The sequence below is a fragment of the Ovis aries genome, chromosome 1, assembly GCF_016772045.2.
Source record: "Ovis aries strain OAR_USU_Benz2616 breed Rambouillet chromosome 1, ARS-UI_Ramb_v3.0, whole genome shotgun sequence".
Taxonomy (NCBI): domain Eukaryota; kingdom Metazoa; phylum Chordata; class Mammalia; order Artiodactyla; family Bovidae; genus Ovis; species Ovis aries.
The window spans coordinates 197254066-197270362 of record NC_056054.1 but is presented as its reverse complement, the minus strand read 5'-3'; positions in this window follow the sequence as shown (position 1 = coordinate 197270362).

The following is a 16297-nucleotide window of genomic DNA, read 5'->3' as shown; positions in this document are numbered from 1 at the left end:
TTCCTTTTCTCCTTTGCCTTTAGCTTCTTTTCTTTTCTCAGCTATTTGTAAGGCCTCCTCAGACAATCATTTCGCCTTTTTGCATTTCTTTTTCTTTGGGATGGTCTTGATCACTGCCTCCTGTACAATGTCACTAACCTCTGTCCATAGTTCTTCAGGCACTCTGTTTATCAGATCTAATCCCTTGAATCTGTTTGTCACTTCCACTATGCGTTTATATACAAACACTATATATGTTTTTATAAGGAGTTCATAAGAATGATTAAAATGATGAATAACAGTATTGCTGTAAACCACATCTGGGAAACTGGATTTGCAGCTGTACTTTCATCAAGTAACAATTTCCAGAGTTGAAGTTTGTTCATCTCTAATTAGATGTTGTAACACTTAAATTGTTTTTATAGATCACTTTTTATTTTGCAACCTCTCAATTCTTGCAGCAACACTTTTTATACACGTTTTATCAATCCTATTTGCAGGTGTAGAAATTAAGATTCAGAGTGTTGCGTGCTCAAAGTTGTCTAAACAGAAAGAATTACACATCTTTATCCTCTCGTTCCAAATTGTATGTGCATTTCAGCACCTCGTACATCCTCTGAGTATCAAAATCATATTGTATATATTTGAAAGTGCTTGATAAATGGTAAGGTATTGCATACACATGAGGTACCATGTTGACCTCTAAAATAATTATTTCATTAATTAATGCATTTATTCTTTTGTTATTTTAACAAACCTTCTCTGAATTCCTTTTCAATGCTTCCCTCACTTCCCTAAGTACTATGGGAATATGAAGTGCTACTTTGCTATTTAGATTTAGAGATATATTTGGCATATATTTCTTCATTATATCATTTGCAAAACAATCTTTCCTTAACAATTACTTTTATAATTTTCTGCAGCACAGAAGGACATTAGCAATTCAAGAGACTGAGTTTTAGCCCGCAGAAGCCACTTAGTTATTGTCCTTGGATGTACCTCTGCATTTCACTGTTACATTTGATTGCACCTATTGGAATAAAAGTAGATCCCTGAATGCTGGTATATGCTGACCTAGTTAAGTATACATATAAAGGACAGCTTTTTCATTGGAATGGATTCAAGATAAGCAGGAAATATTTATGTTCCACTAAAGTATTGTTCCAAAAATGGCAGCAATGTCTCCCCAAAATAGAAAGAGTATCTGAGTTAGAGGCTTTGCTTTATTCCTCAGAACTGTAACTATAACTTTACCATCTAGCATATTTGAAATTTTAGAGTCTAATGAAGGTCTCCAGTGAAGATATACACCTTTGTATGGAAAAGAAAGCTTTTTCATCCAATAAAATCCAAGATAAAGTTAACTAACAAGCACATTGTTGATAAGTTGGCGTTTTGTAATGATTGTTACTGGTCTAACATTTGGACTAAACTCCAAAGTGTGTTTAATGGTTACAAATTATCTGAATTAGCTGTAAACTTTGAAATTAGAAAGCATTATTTTACTATCAAACAATTTCTCAGAAAAAATACATTAATTTCAATTATATGTGAAGTAGTTACTTCTAGGTTTTTGTTTATTTACTTTGTTTGCCAGTTTAATTTGTTAAGTACTTTCATAGATTATTTTTTCATTAAAGTACATTCTTGATACCTATTCAGGTAGACTAAATTATATGAAATGGCCAATATTAGACGATATCTGTCCTATAGAAATGGAAATTTCAAGTGAGCCAGCTTAATATATGACCCTGCTGATGGGAGTAAGCTTAATTGTGCCAGACTCCTCATATCCTTCAAGATTCTTTTTTCCCTTTAATGGAGCCATTTTAATGAAATTAATTAAGAGGTTTCAGAAACTCTCTTCCCTTTTCTTTATTTAATGAAATCAATGTCCTATTTTCAAGTGTCCTTATCAGACTTCTATAAGAATTAATCATGCAAAAACATTTTAGAGGGAGATTTATGCTGAGCAGACATTTTTTTTCCCTCAAAATGTAGAGATGAGGAAAGACAGAGAGAGAGAGGACTATACCCTAAATAATTAAACATGAAGATAAAATGCCAGGTTAGAAAAGAAAAAGACACATGTAAATACTTAAATTTCATTAAAATACAGTATTTTATCCACAGTGCTAACAGTAATGTGAAACCTACAAACTCTGATCATCATAAAGAGGCTTAGAGTCTGTCAGAAGAGGTTATCAGTTAGTAGCATTTCTTCTAGTATTTTTTTGTAAATGCCTAGTCACAATCAATTTTGCTTGTTTCATATCTAAAAGTTGTTTTGTCCATGTTTCTCGTCTCTGCAATAAGGCTTAGTTTTCTCTTGTGACTTCATGACTTCATGATCCTCTAACTTGGCCTTGGTAAATTACGTTCCAAAGAATTCCAATATTGAATTAGGAATTTCTCTGTTCTCCACCCACTGTATTTCTGGCAGCAAGGAGCTATTTGTTCATGAGCTAAAATAGAAGGTAATGAACCACTGTTGTAAAGGATGATCCATGACCAGACTGTTCTGATCTTTCATGATACTGTCTGCTGACCTACTTGGCAAGTTGGATTCAGTCTTCTTGTTCATGCATAACTGAGGTCACTTAAACATTAAAAGATATGAACTCCTCTTCCTCTCATCCTTTGACCTAGTTTCAGCCTCTTGTTTAAACTCGTGGGTCCAGAACTGTGGTGGATGTGTGAGTATTTGCATACGTGTAACTGTGTATGTGTGTGTACATGTGCTTACCCAAAGTGATGTGCATTTGAAGTGGTGATCTCTTGAAAAAATGAGGGCAAGTTGTATGTTTAGTATATCCATATTCAATAAGGGTAAGGACATATGTAAATGGGAAGCATCAAGTTAAAATAGAATTCAATTAAGTGTGCATTGATTCTTAATATGTAATTATCATTTATATACCTCCTTTCAATGCCTTGAATGCCTCACTTCTTTTCTTAAATAGGTATAAGAATGTATGGCAAAACCAATACAATATTAGCCTCCAGTTAAAATAAATAAATTTATATTAAAAATAAATAAATATGCATAAGAATACCTCAGGTACACATAGTTAAATGAATACTAAATGTGTTGGATCAAGGAGAGGCAGAATGTTTACAAGAATAAGTAGTACAGGACCCTGAAATATGGTATGAATACAATGTCAAAATGACTATTGGAAGTTAGAAGAAAATAATGTTCTGTGTGCTAAGTTGCTTCAGTTGTGTCCAACTGAGAAATCCTGTGGACTATCGCCCACCAGACTCCTCTGTCCATGGGATTTTCCAGGCAAGAATACGGGAGTGGATTGCCATGCCCCACTCCAGGTGATCTTCCCTACCCAGAGATCAAACCTGGGCTCCTTCCTTGCAGGCAGTTTCTTTACCAGCTGAGCCACCAGAGAAGTCCCAGAAGAAAATAACGGCCCCCCACCTAAGTGAAGTAGAAATAACAGAAATACTAAGACAGAAGATGAAAGAATGCTTAGACAAGTGGGCATGCTACGGTAAATTTATTAAATGAAGCCAGAAAGAACAATAGCTGATGACTCTGTTTACCAAAGTGATTAGCAGTGCTCCGATAAGAGATACCAGTATGTATAAAATAGATAACTAGTGAGAACCAGCTTTATAGCACAAGGAACTCTACCCAGTGCTCTGTGGTGACCTAACTAGGAAGGAAATTCCAAGAAGAGGGGTGTTATGTATGTGTATAGCTGATCCCTTTTGCAGTAGAGCAGAAACTAACCCCACATTGTAAAGCAACTATGCTCTAATAAAAATTAAACAAAAAAAGCAAAGCTCATTGATGGTTACCCTCTCCAGTCCAAAGTAGATGACAGGAGGTGATGCTAAGAATTGGGCTCACTGATAGTAATGGGAATAATGATTCTAAAATAAGAGATGCTGGATAACAGCAAGTTTGAAGTCGTTATGGTAATGACTATCAATGTCAGTGTGCAACCCCAAAACTATGGAAATGTTTCAAAGGACACAGTGTTCCTGTGGGAAAGATGGGTGATCAGCCAATAAGAGTACTAGCAGCCACTCCAATAAAATATTCCAATCCCTTGTTTAGTTTCCATATCTGAGCCAATTCTCAAATTCAATTAATTAATCCATTGATTAACGGAGAGACTGAGTCTCCATGAGGAATGACTTTGAACACCAAGGCATGTATAGAGTTATATTTCCTTAATCTTCCAGAGGACTTATGGCTTCTTAACCAGATAACCATAAATTCAGAGCATTCATGAAAATGTGAATACCCGGACATTTTGAACCCTGTGAAAGAATTTACACTTATATTAACACTTGAGGGTCTGAACCATTATTACAGTCCTATGGTTAAAGTTGGTGCATGTAAGGACCTGATAGGAAGTGGAATTCTAGCCCAAGTGCAGCTGGCATTGTGTTCACTGGGTCTGCAGACATTTCCTCTGGTTCTTGAACACATAATTGGAATGGACATATTTGGTTATGGAAGGAACCCCATGATGGTTTTTTAACCTTTGGGATCAGAGCTGTTGAAATGGGGAAAGTAAAGTGGAAACCCTTAAATCTATCTCCTAGCCTGGACAAGATGATACACCAAAAACTATGGGTGTGGGCATGAGGGTGAAGATCTTTCCATTTCAAGTTAATATTCACCAAAGAAAACCTAACTGTGGGAGAAGCCTAAAAGACACTGTAATGGAACACAGCGAGGTGACAAATGGAGCAGCCTTGATGGTGAAGATGAGGGCAGTGCATGCAGAGACCCACCAACATGGTCTTCAACAACCCACATCTGATCTAGCTCTAGCATAGTATCAATCTCCCATCAATGGAGACCAACACAGAGCTTCTGCCACATCTGTCAAGGAGATCAGCTAGTTATCTGGTTTCAAGATGAGCGTATTAGATCCCTTTCATCAGAAAAGGGTAGAAGTTCATTTTGACTGAGGTAGATACATGTTTAAGCTATAGGCCTGCATTCACTGCTCTCTTGGGCCAGTATCACTATCCAAAAACATATAGATTTTCTGATCTACCGCGTAGACTGGTTAGTTGGTTAGTGTTAGTTGCTCAGTTGTATCTGACTCTTTGTGACGCCATGGACTGTAGCCCACCAGGCACCTCTGTCTGTGGGATTCTCCAGGAAAGAATACTGGAGTAGGTTGCCATTTCCTTCTCCAGGGGATCTTCCTGACCCAGGAATCGAACCTGAGTCTCTTGCATTTCAGACAGATACTTTACCATCTGAGACATCTGAGAATACTGAAAATATAATTTCAGAGAGAGGAAACCAAACCAAAAGAGATATAGAAGTGAGCATATGACTCATGACATTCCTTCTCACCTGGAATCTGCCAACATAATTGAGTAATACAGATGAAGAACCAACCTGAAGATGGTAACCCACAAAGGTGATATGTTATCCTCTTGGATGTGGTTTACATCATAAATCAGTGATCTATTTTATGGTACTAGGCCTCCATTAAGTAAAATATGTAGTTCCCATATCAAGGAGGTAAGAATGGTCCATTTACCCTCACTCTCATTGATTCACTTGAAGAATTTGTGCTTTAATCTCCATTTTCTGGATGTCCTCTTCTTAGAGGAGGGACACCTCCATCAGAGAATACAGTAAGAGTCTCATAGAACCTTATGCTGTGGTTATTTAAAAGTCATTTGGGTTCTTTGTGCTAAGAGATTAACAGAAAAGAAAAAGAAACAATTGTTTGGGTAGTTTATCCTAGTTACCAGGAGGATACTTGGCTACCATTACAAAATGGTTATATGGAGGAAATGCTTGACATCTGTCTGACCGACTGGAATAACAGTACTCTCTTGCCCAATTTAATGGTAAATGGACAAAAGCATCAGCCAGAGCTATTTATGGCAGGAAGATCATGGTGACCAGCACATCAGATCACATATGAATGACAGTCTGAATCACTACAAGGTAAGTCACCTAGACAGGCAGAGGTGCTAGCAGAAGTTTAGGGTGCAGCAAGAATGGATAATAAGCCATAGAATGAGTATCGGTTGCAGTCCCAAGATGAACTTCTTTGTGAACACTAAATTTTTTAAATTCTTCTGAGTTTCAACAGGAAAAAAAAGATAAACCAGAATATTATAGGAGATATTTTCATATGAAATGAACTTATTGTTGATACAAGTGAATCTGAGCAGTGCAAGAGGTTCATCTTAAGGAACACTATAAGTGATCCAAAATCCCTTTCAGGGTTAAGGCACTCACTCCGCTAACTCTTCAAGGATGGACTTCAGCTGAAAGGAGCTGCCAAACCCAAGATTAATTCTGCTTTGAAGGTTGGGGTACAAAAACTAAGTTCCTTACTTCAATTTTGAAGGGCCAGCTCAGCTCCAGAGTTCCCCATGTGTTTGTCTGAGAGCTTTGTTTTAACTGAAACACTATTTATTTTTTTCTGTTTTCCCAAATGTGCATATAGTCCCTTACATGTTTGTTCCTCAGAATATACCTAAGAAATTCCCCTGCATGCAAATTTCTGTTTCGTAAAGAAAATGACTTATAATGCAAGGTCATAGAGACTATAAGTGACAAAGTGAATCAGAAGTCAGACTTCCAGACTGCCAATGCAGCGCTCATTCCTCTGCGTCTCATCGCTAGATCCTCTCAATAAGTTTTTTTTTAATTTATGCAAATCTTTAGTTATATATAAGTTATTTGTTTATACATCTGTGTCCCGACTAGGATAAAAGGTTTTGAGGACAAGAGAATGTATTATGTGTGCATTTATTTCCTAAATTGAGCAAATCTAGTGTCTCATTTTAACCACTCCATTAACTTTGTATTGGTTCAATGAATAACTTTTAAATAGTTACCTTGATAGATGAACATTTTCCAGTTTATTTGAAAATTATGTTTATAATAAATCATATTCAAATATCTTCTTTACAGGAATTTCAATATATTGAGTGGATTGTTAAAAATGCAATGTTGAATGGATCTCAGTCCAAGATGTGAGCATTCATGAGATAACAAAACAACACCAACAAAAACAAGAGCCTGATCACGTGTATGCTGCCTTTTCTGTAGGATTTTAAAATTTTATACACGTGACCAGGTTATGATTTATTAAGCACATAATGTCTATCAGCTTTTAGAAAATAGCTCCAGAATTCATTCTCTCCCTTCTGCCTTTCTTTCATCTGTGAAACTGAACAAGCTCATACCAATTAGGACAGTGGGAGGATGAGAGAGAGAGCAGTAAAGAATAAGAATTCATACCCAATTATAGATTTTCCCGCAGAATTAAATAAGATCAACAAAAACATTGCACATGATAAATACTTCAACTACAGGTTTTCACCAACACAGTATTCTTTTGATTGTCAAATAAAATCTTATTTTTGTTTCTCCTGGGGAAAAAATAATACAATATTGTCCTTTCTGGCTTTCCTTTCTATTGCTACTGCCAATGCTAGGATATCCACATAACCCCTTATTTCACTTCCTCCTTATTGCCTCCTATGTTTATTGATATCTTTATTTTCCTAAAATATAGTTATGAATGGATAATGCTTTTTCCCAAAAGCCTGCATGAACCCTTATTTTCTAAAAGATATTTCCTAAACCCCGTAAAATGTTTCTGGATAAACAGAAAGTTCTCTACGTATTTTTACCACCTAATTTCTCAGCTTTGTATACCATCACTCTACTTCATGCACCATAAATTCCTTCCTGAATGATTTTCTTCTCATTATTTCCTTTCCTGTCAAATGATCTTCCAGCTTCCATTAGTCAAATGCCACTTCATCAATCCTCAGTCCTTATTCATACTCTTGCAATAACTGTCTGTCTTAATACGGAATTAAACTCTTTCTATATTCAGTCTCCTCATCACTATTGTCTTAGGTAATGTACCATTTAAAAACATGTATATTATGCTTATTTGTTTTGTCTTATCTCTCATACTCATTGCTTTTGCTTTTCCCTCAAAGCATAGACTAGGATAGAGTGGCTAGTAAGTGATTTCTGCTAGGTGAATGAGATGCAGATGAATGCTGACAATATAATACCTGAATAACCAGCCATGGAACTAACTTGTCTCCCTTTAGACATAAGTGTCAAGTGTATTTAGTGACACTTAAATGGTAAACTGTATAAATAATGAGAAGAGAGTTTACAAATAGAAGAGTTCTCAACAGAAATTGAAAGGAAGGAAATTCCAGAGAAAGGAAAGATATTGACACAGAAGTGAATTTTTTCCACTTGCCAAAATTTCATACCCAAGTTCTATGATAAAAGCAAGAAATTACAACATAACATGTCACAAATTCACTGTTTTATTTAATAATGACATTAAGATTAGAATAATTCTAATTTATATCCTAAAAATATCTATCTGTAATTTATGTTGTGTATTTGTTTGTGTTATGGTCTCTTAAATATGTCATATAAGTTTGCTTGCTTTCCATATGTTCAATATTTTAAAGTGAGCTATAGTGTGGCTTTGAACTGTGGTGTTGGAGAAGACTCTTGAGAGTCCCTTGGACTGCAAGGAGATCCAACCAGTCCATTCTGAAGGAGATCAGTCCTGGGATTTCTTTGGAGGGAATGATGCTGAAGTTGAAACTCCAGTACTTTGGCCACCTCATGCGAAGAGTTGACTCATTGGAAAAGACTCTGATGCTGGGAGGGATTGGGGGCAGGAGGAGAAGGGGACGACAGAGGATGAGATGGCTTGATGGCATCACTGACGTGATGAAAATGAGTCTGAGTGAACTCCGGGAGGTGGTGATGGACAGGCAGGCCTGGCATGCTGTGATTCATGGGGTCGCAGAGTTGGACATGACTGAGCGACTGAACTGAACTGAACTTAACTGAGTAGTGTGGCTTTAATCTTAATCTTTACTACAACAATGCAAATCAGCCATAATTACACATACATTCCCTCCCTCCCTATCCTCCCTTCCTGCCTCTATCCCATCCCTCCAGGTCATCACAGAGCTCCACACTGTGATCCCTTTGCCACACAGCAACTTCTCACCAACTAACCATTTTACACCTGATACAATATATATGCTGATGCTACTTTCTCCATTTGTCCCTCTCTCTCCCTCCTCCACTGTGTCTACAAGTCTGTTTTCTACATCTCCATTCCTTCTTTGCAAATAATTTCATCAATATCATTTTTGTAGATTCCATATATATGCATTAATATACTATATTAGCTTTTCTCTTTCTGACTTACTTTACTCTGTATAACAAGTTCTAGCTTCTTAGTAGTTGAGATGCAATTTCAAGGGCAGATTTCAGCACCTTGGTCAGAGCAATGAGATTGAGAACATTTTTAATACATTTGCACACCTTGGATACAGCAGAGCAACCATTGTTTCTCTATACTAACAAATATATATTCAAAAGTAATTGGCAAACAGATGCAATAACCAGTTATAATCACTTTCTAAGTATCCATTAAAGTCTTCAACAAGCTTTACCTTAATAATCATCCTTTTAAAAGAAATCATGTCACCCTCAAGTTGAAGAAAATATAAAGGTCATATTATCCAAATTCCTACCTCCCTTTATATATGGAAAAAGATGTGTACTTAAGTTATTATTTAAGAATAGAAAATACATAATAAAGATAAAAGAAATGCAATGGTTTAATTTTTGTAAAAAATACACATTTGTGTGTAGAAGAAGGGACAAAAAATATGTATATAAACATGTACGTTGGTTTCAGAGTTACGGTTGTTCTTTCTGCTTATCTTTGTTTTCTAATATTTCTCACATAAGCATGTGTGATTTAAAAAAAATGATTTGTAAAAATACATCATTAGCTTTCCCTCACAGTGCTAAAGTGAAGCAAGAGCCTTGATAGAAATCATAGATTTAAATACGTAACATACTTTGCTACTAAGTCACTTCAGTCGTGTCCGACTCTGTGTGACCCCATAGATGGCAGTCCACCAGGCTCCCCCGTCCCTGGGATTCTCCAATCAAGAACACTGGAGTGGGTTGCCATTTCCTTCTCCAATGCAGGAAAGTGAAAAGTGAAAGGGAAGTCGTTCAGTCATGTCCGACTCTTCGCGACCCCATGGACTGCTGCGTACCAAGCTCCTCTGTCCATGGGATTTTCCAGGCAAGAGTGCTGGAGTGGGGTGCCATTGCCTCCTCTGAACATACCTTATGGGTCCAATACATATTGATGGTTGAGGTGCTAATATAGGTAAAAAGACAAATCTGAGACCATAACTATGCTGTGAAGAAGACCCTAATTTGATTGACCATTCTTCCCACTCACAGAGTCTTTGTTCCTTTCTAAGTGATCTGCTTTCTCTTTGTACTTGTTACAGAAGTTACATAGGCTTCTCAGGTGGCTCAGGGTAAAAGAATCCACCTGCCAGTGCAGGAGACACAAGAGATGCTGTTTCGATGCCTGGATCAGGAAGATCCCCTGGAGGAGGAAATAGCAGCCCACTCCAGTATCCTTACCTAGAGAATCCCATGGACAGAGGAGCCTGGTGGGCTACAGTCCATGGGGTCGTGAAGAGTCCGACACGATGGAGTGGCTGAACATGCAGACACCCACAAAAGTCTCTGGCTTGGCTGCTGTTCAGTCACTCAGTGATGTCCGACTCTGCAGTCCCACGGATGCAGCACTCCAGGCTTCCCTGTCCACCACCAACTCCCCGAGGTTGCTCAAACTCATGTCCATTGAGTCAGTGATGCCCTCCAACCATCTCATCTTCTGTCATCCCCTTCTCCTCCTGCCTTCTATTTTTCTCACCATCAGGATCTTTTAAAATGAGTTGGCTCTTCACATCAGGTGGCCTCAGTAATGGAGCTTCAGATTCAGCATCAGTCCTTCAAATGAATATTCAGGGTTGATTTCATTTAGAACTGACTGGTTGGATCTCCTTGCAGTCCAAAGGACTCTCAAGAGTCTTTTCCAACATCACAGTTCAAAAGCATCAAAGCTTTGATGCTCAGCCTTCTCTATGGTCCATCTCTCACATTCATACATGACTACTGGAAAAATCATAGCTTTGACAATACTCACCTTTGTCGGCAAAGCAATGTCCCTGCTTTTTAATATGCTGTCTATGTTGGTCATACCTTTTCTTCCAAGGAGCAAGAATCTTTTAATTTCATGGTTGCAGTCATCGTCTGCAGTGATTTTGGAGCCCAAGAAAATAGAATCTGTCACTGTTTCCATTGTTTCCTCATCCATTTGCCATGAAGTGATGGGACTGGATGACATGATTTTAGTTTTCTGAATGAGGAGTTTTAAGCCAACTGTTTCACTCTCCTCTTTCACCTAAATCAAGAGGCTCTTTAGTTCCTCTTTACTTTCTGCCATAAGGCTTGTGCCATCACATATCTGAGGTTATTGACAATCATGGCAATCTTTATTCCAGCTTGTGCTTCATCCAGCTGCTCTGCATATAAGTTAAATAAGCAGGATGACAATATACAGCCTTGACCTACTCCTTTCTCAATTTGGAGCCAGTCCATTAATTGCTCCATGTCTGGTTCTAACTGTTATTTCTTGATCTGCATACAGGTTTCTTGGGAGGCAAGTAAAGTGGTCTGGTATTCACATCTGCTGAAGAATTTTCCATAGTTTTTGTGATCCACACAGTCAAAAGTTTTAGTATAGTCAATGAATCAGATGTTTTTCTACAATTCTTTTGCTTTTTCTATGATCCAATGGATGTTGGCAATTTGATCTCTGGTTCCTCTGCCATTTTTAAATCCAGCTTGTATACCTGGAAATTCTCAGTTGATGTACTGCTAAAGCCTAGCTTGGAGGACTTTGAGCATGACCTTGCTTAGCATATGAAATGAGTGCAATTGTGCAGTAATTTAAACATTCTTTGGGACTGAAACGAAAACTAACATTTTCCAGTCCTGTGGCCACTGCTGAGTTTTCCAAATTTGCTGGCATGTTGAGTGCAGCGCTTTAACATCATCATCTGTTAGGGTCTGAAATAGCTCAGCTGGAATAAACTCAGAGCTCATCACCTCTACTAACTTTGTTCATAGTGATGCTTCCTAAGGCCCACTTGACTTTGCACTCTAGGATATCTGGCTTTAGGTGAGTAATCACACCTTTGTGGTTATCTAGGTCATTAAGATCTTTTTTGTATAGTTCTTCTGTGTATTCTTGCCACCTCTTCTTAATATCTTTTGCCTTTTTTAGGTTCTTTATTGTGCCTATCTGTGCATGAAATATTCCCTTGATATCTCTAATTTTCTTGAAGAAATCTCTAGTCTTTCCCATTCTACTGTTTTCGTCTATTTCTTTGCACTGATCACTGAGGAAGGCTTTCTTATCTCTCCTTGCTGTTCTTTTGAACTCTGAATTCGAATGGGTATGTCTTTCCTTTTCTCCTTTGCCTTTCACTCTCTTCTTTTTTCAGCTATTTGTAAGATCTCCTCAGACAACTCTTTTGCCTTTTTGCAGTTCTTTTTCTTGTGGATGGTTTTGATCACCACCTCCTATCCAATGTTATGAACCTCTACCCATAGTTCTTCAGGCACTCTGGGTATCAGATCTAATCCCTGGAATCTATTTGTCAGTTCCACTGTATAATCATAAGGGATTTGATTTAGGTCATGCCTGAATGGCCTAGTGATTCTCCCTGTGTTCTTCAATTTAAGTCTGCATTTTGCAATAAGGAGTTCATGATGTGAGCCATGGGCAGCTCTGGTCTTGTTTTTGCTGACTGTATACAGCTTCTGCATCTTCAGCTACAAAGAATATAATCAATCTGAATCTGGTACCGACCATCTGGAGACATTCATGTGTAGACTCTGGCTTGGTAGGGTGTTAGAATTGTGACAGTAGTGATACAAAGGAAACAGTTGATAAAATTCAGGTTTGATATTGAAGATAATGTTTCTGAAGATAATAATATTGACTGGGAAATAAAATTACTTTCCAGGCATGGTTGTAATTAATAGGATTATTAATAGGCAAGTTGAAACAGAAAAAGAAGGGGGAAAGTAGAGGGAAAAGAAAAGCAGATGGTCAGGGATTTGTTACAATTTGTGACTTCTTAGAGATTAGAAGCATGGTAAAAGAGTCAGATGAATTACAATGACGTAAATAATAAAGGTTCTGACCTGCTTTTTATTTAAGATTCTGGATAAAAATTGAGTTCTAGGGTCCCTGCCACACAGCAAAGTAAGCTTAACTCCTTTCCTAGAAAAAATTTTATATTATACAACATTTTGTTTATCTACACACATGCACATGTGGATTCCTGACCATTCTATGTTATAGACTTTGGCTGATTTTCATTTTAATCAATTAATATAAGCAGTATCTAAAATATACTAAAGATTTTGATATTAATTTTAATAGTAGTATTGTTTTATTCAAAAGTGATGAAGAATTCAGTTCAGTTCAGTCGCTCAGTCGTGTCTGACTCTTTGCGACCCCATGAATTGCAGCACGCCAGGCCTCCCTGTCCATCACCAACTTCCGGAGTTCACTCAGACTCATGACCATCGCGTCAGTGATGCCATCCAGCCATCTCATCCTCTGTCGTCCCCTTCTCCTCCTGTCCCCAATCCCTCCCAGCATCAGAGTCTTTTCCAGTGAGTCAACTCTTTGCATGAGGTGGCCAAAGTACTGGAGTTTCGGCTTCAGGATCATTCCTTCCAAAGAAATCCCAGGACTGATCTCCTTCAGAATGGACTGGTTGGATCTCCTTGCAGTCCAAGGGACTCTCAAGAGTCTTCTCCAACACCACAGTTCAAAAGCATGAATTCTTCGGCGCTCAGCTTTCTTCACAGCCCGACTCTCACATCCACACATGACCACAGGAAAAACCATAGCCTTGTCTAGACAGACCTTAGTCAGTCAAGTAATGTCTCTGCTTTTGAATATGCTATCTAGGTTGGTCATAACTTTCCTTCCAAGGAGTAAGCGTCTTAATTTCATGGCTGTAATCACCATCTGCAGTGATTTTGGACCCCCAAAAAATAAAGTCTGATACTGTTTCCACTGTTTCCCCATCTATTTCCCATGAAGTGATGGGACCGGATGCCATGATCTTAGTTTTCTGAACGTTGAGCTTTAAGCCAACTTTTCACTCTCCACTTTTACTTTCATCAAGAGGCTTTTGACTTCCTCTTCACTTTCTGCCATAAGGGTGGTGTCATCTGCATATCTGAGGTATTGATATTTCTCCCGGCAAACTTGATTCCAGCTTGTGCTTCTTCCAGCCCATGCATAATTGGATGGTGAATAAAATGACCTCATTAACTAAGGATCTGGAATACTTATTTCCTATGGCTTAAAAATCATCTCATCTGGGAAGAAAATAGATCAAGTATTTGTTGCCTAAATGTTTAACTCTATCATATAACAGGTTTTTCATTTTTATTCCCTGGTAATTCATTACTTTGGGACAATGAGAATCTATCACATGTTCAGCACAACGAACTCCATTCATTATCTTTCATTGTCACTTCTTTTTAGCTTTTTGGCAAATTGTTTTGGTTAGGATATTAATAGAAACATAAATGAGAAGAAAACATGTCATCCAAATTTTCCATCCTCAACTGTCCCCTTCCAAAAAAAAGTTTGTATGTTTATCTCATTTCTGCTTTTTGCTTTGTTCATGTATACATTTTCATTAAATTGTTTCATCTAATGAAACTATAATTATGTTTTATTATAGTATTTTTATTATTTAATTTATATTTCTTAGTCATTTCCTTTGTATATAAATATTACATGCAAAATACATAAGCAAATATGCATATATGAAAATGCAGTGTGTTTTCAGGAAAACTTTTACAAGCTGTAATTTGAGGGTAACTAATAGCACAAGAAAAGTTATTGATTAATATTTTGCACAGAAGCAATGTTTTACACTCATCAAACTAAAAAATTAATCTGCAGGTGACAATAGAAACAGCTTTAGAGAAAAAAAATGATATTGCTTCAGATTTCTAGATGGGTTATCATATTTTATTAATATTTTAAGCAAATAGAGAAAACACATGGAGAAGGCAATGGCAACCCACTCTAGTACTCTTGCCTAGAAAATCCCATGGACAAAGGAGCCTGGTAGCCTGCAGTCCATGGGGTTGCTAAGAGTCGGGCACGACTGAGCGACTTCACTTTCACTTTTCACTTTCATGTATTGGAGAAAGAAATGGGAACCCACTCCAGTGTTCTTGCCTGGAGAATCCCAGGGATGGTGGAGCCTGGTGGGCTGCCATCTATGGGGTCGAACAGAGTTGGACACGACTGAAGTGACTTAGCAGAGAAAACACAAAAGGAAACTTCAAAATGTTCACATATATAAAGTGAATTTTAAAACACTTAAATCATTGTTTATTTTTGGATAGAAGTCAAAAACAACTGATTGTCTCAACTACCTGTATCTCCATAACTTTGTTTTTGAAGGGTCTGCCTGACTCTGTCTTGAGAAATTAAGAGCATTTTTTTTATAAAATTCTATAAAAATTGGACTTCTTTATGATTTACTACATCAACATCATGTAAATAGGCATGAAAATTATGATTAAAGAATTTTAAGGATGCAAATAACATATTTAAATTATTGCTTTTATTCTTTTGAATGCCATAGGTGGTACCCACTTCTATTATTAATAATACATCTGTAGAGTCAGTAGTAGGTCTCACTGTACAGAAATTTCTGCTAGATTACAAAAATATAGATTTTACTTCATAAAAAATCTGCTCTGAAGTCACTCGGCTAGTGATCACTCCCTGAAAAGACCTCACTCTTTTCCCTCTGGAGCTTCTCTTCTCTTTATTTTCCTCCTACATCTAGCTTTACTGACTCAATTCTAAATTTCCAGTGACTATCTCAACATGCCTCCCATGACCCCTTTTTTAGCTTCTCTCCACTAACCAATTTACAAACTCTTTTGAGACATAGGCCTTAGTCCCTGGAACATTAAATCGCACTTTGCACATAAGACGAAAACAGAGGGCATTTCCTGATTTGAATCAATGGAAATATGTAAAAGCAGCTTTAAGATGTAACATTTTATGCATTATGAAGTTTTTTTTTTTTTCACTCGAGAATTAAATTGGATCGACATTTACTCTGTGTGGACTCCCCTGGTGGCTCAGATGGTAAAGCATCTGCCTACAATGCAGGAGACCTGGGTTCGATCCCTGGGTCAGGAAGATCCTCTGGAGAAGGAAATGGCAACCCTCTCCAGTACTCTTGCCTGGAGAATCCTGTGGACAGAGGAACCTTGTGGGCTACAGTCTGTGGGGTCGCAAAGAGTCAGACATGACTGACTGACTTCACTTACTCTGTGTGAAGATTGTAAGAAATGACAGAA